This window comes from Talpa occidentalis, unplaced genomic scaffold (genome assembly GCF_014898055.3).
Source record: "Talpa occidentalis isolate TD23 unplaced genomic scaffold, MPIMG_talOcc4v2.1 talOcc4.7, whole genome shotgun sequence".
NCBI lineage: Eukaryota > Metazoa > Chordata > Mammalia > Eulipotyphla > Talpidae > Talpa > Talpa occidentalis.
In genome coordinates, this window is record NW_023605083.1 from 41,622,275 (window position 1) to 41,634,720 (window position 12,446).

Consider the following 12,446-nt stretch of genomic DNA (forward strand, 5'->3'; position numbering starts at 1 on the left):
AAGACAGTAGTAGTAGTTAATACTATTGAGGCAGATGCCCACATCTCAGGAGTGTTTACCAGAGTGAAAGTGGTGAACCAAGTATATATTTATTAGACCAATTCATGAACCTGCAGTGTTTAGTGCTGTATATAGTTTGTGCTCTCACCAATGGTTTCCACCTCATTATCTCAGGGGACATGAACCCCTCTCTTTTCCTTATACAGGTGTCCTCTGCTTTTTCAAAGTTCATGTTAAGCCACTTCATTTTTATGAAAGGCCTACATTAGTATCTTTTTGTTTTTAAAGATTTATTTATTTATGCATACAAGAGCTGGGGTACAGGCCAGAGGTGTGGGGGGGGGTGAGAAGATTCACCAGAGACAGAGTGGGGAACAGAACAGGCAGATTGAATGAAATACACTGCTGAGGGGAGCAACGGGCAAGTCAGGAGAGGTCTGCTGCGCCATGTGGGTTACTCCCTGGCCAGCTGGGGATTGAACCATGCTGCAGAGGCTGTGGATCGCTTCATAGTGCTGTGCTTAACCCCTTGCGCCACCAGGAAGGCCCACCTACATTAGTATCTTTAACTGAAATCCAAGGAGAATTTTCCATTTTTGTGTATGTATGTGTATGTAGAAGAACTGGTGTGTAGGCCAGAGTTGCAGGGGTGACAGGATTCACCAGAGACAGGGTGGGGAGCGGAACAGGCAGATCTACTGAAACACGCTGCTAAGGGTACCAGCGGGTGAGACAGGAGAGGTCTGCTGTGCCATATGTGGGTTAGCACCCTGTCTGGGGATTGAACTCAGGCAGTAATGGTGATAGCACTGAGACTTAACCCCTAGGGCACTGGGGAGGCCTGAAATTTTCCATTTTTATGGCAAAAGTAAAAATAGCATTCAGCATTTATTTTGCAGCAAGTCATTGTAGAGACATCCCTAGCAGTGAGAATGACATACTGTCATGTTTCAGGCATTCCACATTAGGCATATCAGCCACAGCAGGTGACAAATCTTGACCTTCTACATCAAGGCAGGTAGACATAGAAGAAGGTGTAGATGCCAGTGACCTGCCTGCACATATATTCAGATAATGATGTTACTAGATAACCCTCTTCCTCTTTCTCCTACTCTTAGTCTCCTGTACCTCCCACCACCCCATCCTCTGATGATTAGGCCTAACACACCATCATCACTACCTCTCTTCCAATGTGTTCACTGTCTCCACGATTCTGTTAAGTAAAACTGCATTGTGCATTCATTATTTCTACTTTTTACAGGTTGAGTATTTATCATGTCTTGCTTGTACTATATTATGGTAGTGTGATTTTTAGTTTTTATGTGTTTTTTGGGCATGATTTGGTAGGTTATTTTTTGAGTCTGGGACACTTAAAAAAATCTTCCCTATAAGTTAATGGTGATTGTTTCTTCACTTTAGTCCATTTCAGTTTATAAAGAGTTTCATAGGAATGTTTTGCATTCAGCTAGCTGGGGAAACCTGTACTGAAATGCCCTTACTCATTGTGCCACTAAAGAGTCAGGTGGTTTGGGATAGGTCACTTCCCTGTATGCCTCTCCTTTCTTGTTGATGAGATCTGAGCTGGGCCAGATGATGAATAAAATTCATTTCTATTTCCAAAGATGATTATTCTGAATTTTGGTATAAAGGGGTGGGTTGCAGTCCAATTGAGAAATCATAGCACCCTCTTATTCCCAGCCTCCTCCCCAACAACACAATGATTTAAACTTGAGACTTCTATCTCATGAGGAATTCAACTGTGGTGCCAGCATGCAAATTAGCTGTGCAGCCTCCTGACAACATCCACCAGACTTCCCTAGTGTTGTGGGGTATTTTCTGTGGAGCCAGCAGGAGAATGTGTGTGCTGACTCTATCATCTCTTATTTCACAAGAGTCTAGTTTGCTAGAGAGGTATGAAAATAAACTATCGGAAGTTGCAAACATGCTGATGGGAACTGAGGAAAAATGTGGTAAAGCTGCTGGATTTGGTGTGGTCAGAGGTGACTGTGACTACTGTTCAGGAAGGAAATTGGGAAGGGATGGTTTTACAGATTCCAATTAAAATTGTTCATTTTCAAGCAGGATTTACAGACCAGCATTTGTATTTCAGAGAAATGAGGGGAAAGAAAGATACAAAATATTGACCTTAGAAGGGCCTACAAGGACTCTTGTGTTCACCTCTGCCCCCTTACACATTTCCATCCGCTGCTTTCCTATGTGAGTTTGAGTTTAGAGGAAATCATAGGCAAAATTCCAGATAGAACTTTGAAGACCTGGTATCAGTTTTGACTTCAATTTCAGCTTACTGTCTGACTGTGGGCAAAATCTTTATTTGCATAGTAAAGATGATGTTTTCTGTTTTTTCTAATGTCACCAGAATTTTTTTGCCAATAAATAAGATATTGGACACTATTTTCTTTCCCTAGTTTCACAGTCACTCCTTTGAGCCAAGCTAAGTATTTAGGTAAGGGTATAGGTTAACTCTTTTAGACTTTGAGGGGATTGTTTTATGTATCACAAGTTTGTTAAACTAAATAGGATACTTGCATAGTGTACTTAGAGAGTGGAGTGCCAGAAATGTTCTGAAAGGGTCTGAACAGTACCATGGAGAACTGAATTAATGACTTTTTCATATTGGAAAAGTCAGCAATTTATTAGTAATAACTGGATTGTACTTCCTTTTTTTATCCCCATCTCTTTATCCCCCTCCTGCCCAATGTCTCTCTCTCTCTCTCTCTCTCTCACACATACACACACACACACACACACACACACACACACACACCCATACACACCCATGTCTTGGCATTATACTACTAACCAGAACAGGAAACCAAACCAAAAAATGCTTTTATTTCTTGAGAAAATAAATATATCTTATCTGATACTGCCCTTTTTTAGTCTAAAAGTTCATTAGATGAGAGTTTTTTCTATCCTCTGCCAATTCATAGGAGCCAAATTATTCACTGGAGAGTCATGATGGATTTATTTCAAAGTTGGGATCCAAGGAAGAATCAGACTTCTATTATTGTAATAAGAAATCTAAACTAACAGGTAGTAAAATATCCACAGATTGCCCATTAGTGGGCAGATAATGTCAAAATTTCAAAGATTGAAATTCAAAGAACTTTTCTGTGTGGTTCCAACCTAAGTTTGCTACCAGGAGAATGGAAGCTTTTTAGGAGCAAAGACTTTGTCTACATTGTTCATTTAGCAGGACATTTTTGAGTCTGACATTTTGAGCCTGAGGACATTGTGAGCTAGGAGTAGTCTGATGTCCTGATGTATTTGAGAACATATCTGTGATATGAAAGAACAACTACAGCCTTTTTATCCATGTCCCTCTAGAGTTTTCCCTATGTTTTCATTTTATCTGTTTACCACATTCCCTTAAATGGGCTGAATGAAGATTGCCATGCAAAATAATTTTGTGTTAAAAGTTTTCCATGTTGCTATAATTCTTATTAAAATGATTCTATATTAAATTCTTCAGGGTTAAAACATAACTGACATTTTTTGCTCATTGAAATATTCCAGCATATAACATATTGTTTGACACATAGAGTTCAGTAAATATTTAAAGAATGAGAAAATTGGGCCTCCCTGGTGGCGCAGTGGTTGAGCGCTGGGTTGCGAACCTGCCCGCGGCCTCTATGGCGCTGGTTCGATCCCCGGCTGCTCCCCGGCCACCAGAGGAGGGTCCCACATGGCGCGCAGACCTCTCCTGCCGCCCGCTGCTCCCCTCAGCAGTGTACTCCGGTCCTTCTGCCTGCTCTGCTCCCCGCTCTGGCTGCGGTGAATTCTCTCACCCTCCCGTGCTTCTGGCTGTACCCAGTGCATGTATAAACAAAACAAACAAACAAACAAATAAATAAACATGCCTCTATAAAATAAAAAAAAAATAAAAAAAAATAAAGAATGAGAAAATAATTATTACTTCTCATATTTATCACTATTTTCCTTTTTTTTTTTTTTGGCCCAAAGATATTGGTCAAGCAGGTACTATAAATGACTTAAGTCAGAAGTGAGTCCAGCCCATACACATTATGGTATAATGTATGATAAATTGAAGATATAACCTGTGATAAATTGAATAACACAAGCCTCAGTTGTATGTGTGCAGTGCCACATAGGAGTATTGGACTGGTTATGATAGACATTCTAGTCTCATTTACATTCTCATGCTCATAAGCAGAAAATCCTTATTTGTAGATGAAATCTTTGTGTACAGACAGATATTTAAACAGACAGATATACCATGTTTATGGATTAAAAGATTCAGTATTATACAGGTACAAATTCTCCTCCAAACTGATCTGTAGATTCAATATTATCTTTCCTGTATGTGAGAACTTAGTCAATTCTAACATGTATTGGAAAATATAAAGGGTCAAGAATACTGAAGCCTATTTTGAAGAAAAAGAAGTACATTGGAGCACTTCCACACTCCCAGAAGTGTTGTGTGGGTACAATATGGGCAAATAGAAGAGAGTTCAAAACCAAAGCCACATACACTTGTTTACTTGATTTATAACAAAGATGACATTGCAGTGCAGTGGGTGAAGAATAATCTTTAAATAAATGGCTCTGGGATAATTGGATATCTAAATAGAAAAAGATAAACCTTGATGTCTACCTTATACAATATATAAAAATCACTTCTAAATGTACTGCACATGTAATGTGTAAAATAAAACACTAATACTTAAGGAAGAGAATATAGAATAAAATCTTCATGATTTGAGGGAGGCAAAGACTTTTCTTAAACAGGACAAGACTTTCTAGTCATAGTTAAAAGCAGGAACTTTTGTTAATTTAAAAATGGCAATGACAGTGAAATGGATTTCTATGTAAGTTACATAATGGCTCATATACAGATTATATAAAGCAATCTACCTATCTATAAAAAAGAGCCATACAATCCAAGAGAAAAACAGGCTAAAGATTCAAACTCATAAAAAGGATGTCTAAAGCACCAATAAGCACATGAAAAAAGTGATCATTTCAGGAATCATTAGGGGAAAGCATATTTAAACTACAATGAGATACTGTTGAAGAGAGTATGAACAGGCACAGCCACTTTGGAAACTGCTCGATACTATTCACAAAAGCTGAACATATTCCTAAATAGTGTATTCCTACATAGTGTATGACTCTGCAGTCCCATTTCCATCAGAAATGTAAACATGTGAACTGAAAGACATGTATGAAAATGTCCAGAGAGGTGTCATTTGCATACCCTGAAACTAGCAGCAAAACAAGTATCCATCCACAATAGAGTATATATGTAAAATGTGATGTATTCCTAAATGGAATACTGGATGGCAGTGAGAAAATGCATGATTGCTACATGACACACACGGATGAATCCCATAAACACAAAAACAAGTTAGACATAAAATTACACTACATGATTTCATTTATATCAAATTAAAAAACAAGTAGAATCAACCCACAATGATTAGAAGCTGGGACAGAGATTACTTTGGAGGGATAGTGACTGGAAGGGGTGCTAGTAGGTTTTCTCTTTCTTTGGTCTGTGAAGAGTTTAATGAATATATTTAAATTTTGTGAAAAATCATTGAGCTGCTCATATACAATTTGTGCATTCTTCTGAAAGTATGCTTTTTTTAAAAAAAATAGATTACTTAAAAATTACTGTGCAGGCCAAACAAATTAATTGTAAGTGTTGTTGAATCAATGTGGACCTATAGTTTGGGCTATCTATGCTGGGTGAAATTTCTGATTGAGTAAAGTTCTGTTGTTTCCGTCCTTGGGTTTTCGCCGAAGTCCTTACCTGTGTGGAATTCTCTTCCTACTCCTATCTACTATTCAATCTTTCAACCCCAGTGGGTTCTACTTCTTCAGTGATTACGATTTTCATTGCTCATCTGAATCACAGATTCGCTCATATTTCAATTACACTTTATAAGTAGAGTATAGTTCTTCAAAGTAGTTCTATGACTCCTAAATGCCAGTCATTATAGATCTATATAAGATAACAATAATAAGGACAATAAAAAATTGCTGCTTTTATCATAGAGCTAAATAAATACTTTATATCTGACAGATTTTTATTGGTTAGTCTTTTACTCTTTTAGTATTAAAATAAATCTCTTTCATGAAGTGATAGACTGATGGGAGATTGTATGGTGATTAAGGATTTAGGGGCACCAGACTCATATTCAAATCCCAGTGCTGCTGAGGTCATTGACATCTGAGAACTTCAGTTTTCTTGAAACGGGGGATGATAACAGTAAACACACAGGCACACATACATGTACACATGTGTACCATGTATACCATCACACACATGTACACACATGTACCATATATACATGGTCACATGTACACAAATAATATATCAATAATTTAATATGTATTATACATTAATACTAAATATATTACATATCAATGTGTATTGACATAATATATGTCCTATAGTGATATTAATAATTAGTCAAATTTTATGTTTTTAAAATGTTAAAAGGGTTGCTGTAAATCCTAAATGAAATAGTCTTTAGATCCATGTCTGACATTAGCATTTACCTTAGACCCATCTCTGACAAACAATTTGTATTGTTTAGTTAGATGAAAAATAAAGTTGAAAAAAGCTAATAAATCTTTATCTTACCTGCCCCTCCCATTTTTTTCCTCTAGAACAGCTATTGATCCATGAAATTCAAAAGATTCGGGCCTATTGAACTAGATTACATGGTTTGAGAGCACAGTCCCATGACTTATATTTCTTTTAAGCCTATAATATCATATGCACAGCTATTCAAATATACTAATGATGTACCTGTTTTTCTCTATAATGACAATTTTTTCTTAAACCTGTAGGAATGCCTCTCTGGTGAAATATTTCTCTGTATATGTTTGCTTAATACCATTTAGTGAATATTAATTAAATATCAGTCTTTTCAAAATTTTAAACCTCTATTGTAAATTCTGTTTTCATTTCAAGATAATTTCTGCAGCAAATGATCAAAAATAATGCTGTAAGAATAACAGTGAAGATGCAAACTGGGAAAAAATACCCCCTGGTGTTCAGACAATCTGCTGTCTTTTGGTATAATTAACTTCAGGATAAGAAGATCTTAGGAAAATGCACAGTGAAGGATAACACCAAAGCAAATACTCTGGTTGAGTTTAATTAGCAGTGATCTTCATGACACTAAAGTGATTGTTTTTTAAACATAGCTGTCACTGGCAATTTGCTGGAAAGAAGGAGGCAGAATAACTGTCTACAATGTAAGTGTATGACTTCAAAGCCACACAAGAGAAACTAGAAAGGTACTTTATCCATTATGAAGCTGTTTTAGATAAAATTCGGTGATTTAGGGGTGGAGAGGAGGAAACTGAGAGAAGAAATTAGGCTTATAAGCCTTGAAGAGTAACTTTGGAGAAAATGAAGACATTTCTTCTTCCCCACCATTATAACCTTCACTTAAAAAAATAAGTGTGTGCTATACACAACTTCCCTAGAGCTATATTTATTTCAAGGCTAAAGAAAAAGAATACACTTAATATCTTTAATATATTTCAATTTAAGACACTGTATTTTTAAACCACTCTATATGTATAGTGGGTATATTAGAAAAATTTTGGGAATACTCCAAAAGGCAAAATCTTGGGTGCAGTCATTATTTGAATCACAGAGCTTTTTCTTTAAAGTCTTCTTTACATGAAATTTAATTTCCCGAGTAGGATGGTGGGGGTAATGGGTATATTCTTTTGGGAAGTTTATTAGTGTGGCAAAGAGGCACAGGTGCACAGTATAATCCTTCCATCTCTACTAAATTTCATTGCCAAGTGGGGCCAGTTGGTGCTTCTAAGGATTCCACTTGACTGATAGATCACAGAAACTTGGGCACTGAGGCATAAGGCATGGTATGGTGACTGCTCATGCTTCCAAAATTTGAATAAATCCTTAAATTTGAAGGGTGATAACCTATTATTAGAGAGGTTCACAGCCCACTAATAAATTGTTGTTAACACTCCTCAGTTGACCTCACCCTTAGGATCTGTGTTATGATCTGCAACCATTCTCATTCCATAAATGGCTTTACCTGTATTTTGTCTTAAGAGTAAAGTAGTAGGAAAAAAAACAATTACAGCAATCTAGCAGAAGGTCATTATTTAAAGCTGCTTTCCAAGGAGAAATAACTGCTTTATACCAAAATTAATCTTGTTTATATGGTGCTTATGTATAGTGTACAATGTTTGGACTTTGATCAACTGAATTATTGTTTATGTTTCCTGTTTATTTTTTATTAGTGTGATTGTGTGTGTGTGTGTGGGGATATTATTCACCTAGGTGAAAATATGGACTAGTTCCATTTTTGTTCAGTAATGTAAACAACAGTTCGATGATCATTTTAAGTTATAAATATAACTTTAATCCAGTCTTCATAGTGTTAAGGGCCATGCAAAATAAAAACTCCAAATACAGTTTAACTTCAGATCTCACATGCCTGGTTTCAGTTGAAGCCTATAGTAGAAGGAGCACATTTGTCTCTTCTTCATCCTTCACACTCTCTGCTCACTCCTTCCTAGGATCAAATGCAAGGGCAGGAAAAAGAGAAGAAATAGAAGGATAAGACCATTGTCACTTGGCTAGGTGGCTTTGGCTCTTTGACTTGGCAGATGGTGAAGTCAGTCTCCCTTGAAATCTTGGCTAGCAGGGACTTGTGTTAAAAATGGACCCTTTCTCCTGTGCAGTTGTTACATGGGTTCTTCCCTTGCTGGGCTCCTCTTTTCTACAGTTTGTTTTACCTCCATGGTAAACTCAGGTGCTCGCTGTTTCTGAGGTGTTCACTTCCAACTCTTTGCACAGTCTTTGGATATCTGGGGTATGTATCCAGTTTTTTTCTGTAAAGGTCACTGATGTGACCCAACTCAACAGGACACAGGAATGACAGAAGTTACTCTCTCCTGAGTAGCAAATTCTTGTCAATAGGAAACATCCAACTTCTCTTGCTTGAGCAAACTTTGAGTAATAATGCATTCCTGATACACACAGAAGCTTCCTTTTGGATCTACCAGGAAAACTGTAGATTTGGAGATGAGTCTACCATCCAGATTTTCCCAGATATACCATCCACACTCTCATAATGTGTGTCAGGCAAGAGTTTTCTGGTTCTCCCAACTATGAGAAACCTATTTCAAAACACGCTTTGCATGCTAGGTTGGAGGTGAGAGGGAGATGCTAATTGACTGGCGGAGGGTGAAGACTTAGAGTGACAGTATCTCTCTCTTCTTACCTCTTAGATTACTTTTTGTATCATCCACCTGCTTGAAGAATAAATTAGGATGCAACCAGTTCTTTGGAGTCATTTCTTTATAAAATTGTATTTGGAGTGGGTTATGTCTCATGTCTTTTTTTGACTATTACATTAAAATATAAGAAACAGACAGAGAATCCAATTCTATCATCTTGTTACTGGTATTTCACAGTTTACAAAGTGTGTAATCTTAGTTTTTCAGTTCTTCACTGTAGCAAGAAATAAGGCACTTTTTTTTTTTTTTTTTTTTTTTGCTTGTGAAAAGAATTTGGAAAGGTTAAATGATGTGCCCAGGTTCACTTGGCTTTCTGGAAACATTTTCCTTATTTGAATCCTCCCTGGGCTAAACTCCTTAGTATATTTTGTTGTAATCATGTCTGTATCCTTAGTATTTGGTTTATAGCAGGCAATAAATAAACTGTTTTTTATGGACTCAATACATTCAGAACTCCTAATGCCTAGTGGAGGGGTTCAGAACTTGCCACTTCCAAATTTACCACTTTGGCATATTGATTATTTTGAATGAAGACAGTTGAGAAATAGCAAACACAGGGTTCTCTGACCTCCCCATTTCAACATAAATGATCATAAAATTTCCCATGAAAAAGGTGTCCTCCCTGTGCCAGGAAAAGAAGAACATTCTTATTACCAGAGAGTGGAAGTAGTTGCCAAAATGTACCTACTAAAATAGCCCTTATCTTCTATTGGTTTCCTCCATCTATTTCCTAATCTCTGCCCCACAATTTACTGCCCGTAGCCTAAGTTCCTTTATCTTGTCACATCGCCACGATTTATAGTTCTTTGTTTTAAAAGTTATGAAATCTTTTGAACCTTGGTTTCTTTAGGTCTTCATTTTATATTTGAAGACTTCTATGTACATGTAAAAATTTTAAGTAAAATTTGCATGTTTTTCTTCTATTAATCTGCCTGTTTAAATGTTAGACCTAACCATTAACATAGGAGGGTAGAGGAAAGTTTTCCCTCCTCTGTAGTAGTTAAGTCCTTTTTCTACTATACACTAATTTGTTCTTAAAGCAAATTAATTTTGGTTTTTGATCTCTCTGGTTATACAACCTCTATGATTCCTTACATTCTATGACCATTTCAATTTAAGGTCAACCTGGGATCCATGGGTTTCAATCCATGAGTAAGCCAAGAAAGTCCAAGGCAGATTAGCTGTGTGAGGGTTTTTACAGACAATTCTACTTTTAGCTTGTGACAGGGGAAGGTGGAGAGTAAAATCCCTAGAGGCTGGGAGTAGAGAGAAGGTTGAGATAAGGTGGTGGATGGTAATGGGGAAGGGGACAATTAGTTGCAAATTAGAAAATGGTAAATAATTAAGGAAAGGGGAGAAAAAATTGTGATCACTATAATATGGATCCCTGTAATGTCCTTTCAGAGACAGAATTAAAGAACAGGCAGATAACACCTGTGAATAATGTGACTATGATGAAGGACAACAGGGATAGTTGAGGATTGTGGTAAACTAGAGACCACCTGCCCTCTCTAAAGGTAGCAAGAACAACTCAACTCTAGCTGCAATGAACATAGGAACTCAGATTGCAGATCTTGTAAATTTCCAAAAAATGTTTATAATCTGGATTAATTTAAAATGTAAAATTGTTCTATTTGATAAAAGCAGTATGGGTCAAGTATATATTTGTGGGTTTCTGGATCAGCCTGTGCCCTAGATTGATTCTGGACCCATTTTCTTTCTCCTCATACTGCCTCTACCTTCTTTCTCCTTAGGATATGGCTTGGGACTGCAATGGACTGTAGTGACTAGGAACTGAGGTAAGGGCTCCTATTGCAACCTCATTGCCTTCTACTAGTCTTTGTCAAAAGACTAGAGCTATGTCGCATTTCACATTTTACCTTCAGAGAAATTTAGAACTGCCTTTAGCTTTTATTCAACTCAAGGATGAAATTCTTATTTTAGCAAAACTGCAAAGGACTTTTCCCCCACAGGATTAACATTTATCACATACACATGTCTTAGAGCTATTTTAAGTCTAACTGCAAATATTTAGTACCTTGAAATGTTTTAATGTTTTTTTAATCCTTTAATCTGTTTTGAGGAAGGTATAGATTTTTTCTAAGAACTGAATGATACACACACACACACACACACACACACACACACATATATATATATATATATATATATTTAAAGTTATTTGGGCCATAATTTTGAGAGTCCAGGAGATTTTGGTGTCAGATATTAACAATAAACAATTTTGTAAGCTTTTTGTGGAATTATGGTTAGTTTGCTAAATATGTCAGTGTCTGTACTTATGTGGTATAAATATATACACCTGTACACATGTCATTTTATTATAACTAAAAAATGTCACTTTAAGAGATCAACATTAACCAGCTATCATATTGCATGGATTGTAGTGAAATGAAGCTTTTATTAACTGCTTGCATTTACAATTCAGTTAGTGCAGAGAGGTTTTAATTTCTGACCTAGATACTTCAACTAGCTTGTGTCTGAGAAAAATAATAGGTAGTTAAACGACAATGACAATAACAACTCATGTCCTAATAAGAACCCCTAAAACAGTTCATTTCCAGGCCTATTTTCTTGAAATATTTCATTAGCTTAAGAAAAGAGTTTTCTGGGTTAAATTCAGAATTTAATTGCTTATTAAGCAATGTCTAGTATAAATGTACTACATTTCATCTCAACCAAAATATTTTAAGTTCTATGTAATCCTAATAATTTGGAATGCCAAAAGTTTCAGTCACTGAAGATTGTGGCATTCAAGAAACAGTTCAATAGGCAATCTCATCTCTTCCCCCATCTCTCAAAGGATGTTAAGGAATCTAAATTATAGTGAGCATATCATTTTCTCCCCTTTCCCCATATTCTTATCTGCAACTAACTTCCCCCTTCCCTATTCCATCCAACCCCAGACCCAAGCTCTCTCTCCCCCGAAATCTATATAGCTTTTACTGTCCATCTTTCCTTTTCCTTTCTCATAATTTTAATTTGTAAGTCATTTTCCCCTCTTTCATAGGATTACTTCCCTCTTCCTTCCATGTTTGTCTGAGAGGTAGAGGGGGAGAGTGTTGAAAGGACCTGTAATTCCAAAATGATGGGGCTGGAGGATAATATAAATATTACCCCTTTAATAATTGTTATCATGGGCCTCC

The 12,446-nt window shown here is 36.6% G+C and overlaps 1 protein-coding gene across 4 annotated transcripts in view; it reads left to right on the forward strand.

The window, feature by feature from the left end:
- The window catches only part of TMC1 (transmembrane channel like 1), a 300,988-nt gene that overhangs the window by 44,718 nt on the left and 243,824 nt on the right, over nt 1–12,446 (forward strand). For 2 of the 4 annotated variants that reach the window (XM_054689505.1, XM_054689504.1), the window contains exon 3: nt 11,037–11,081. The exons of 1 other annotated variant lie outside the window; for it this stretch is intronic. The gene's annotated coding sequence lies outside the window, so the exon portion shown is untranslated. Of the gene's footprint in view, nt 1–11,036; nt 11,082–12,446 lie in introns of those variants that run through there. One more of the 4 variants, XM_054689509.1, reaches the window with a different exon arrangement.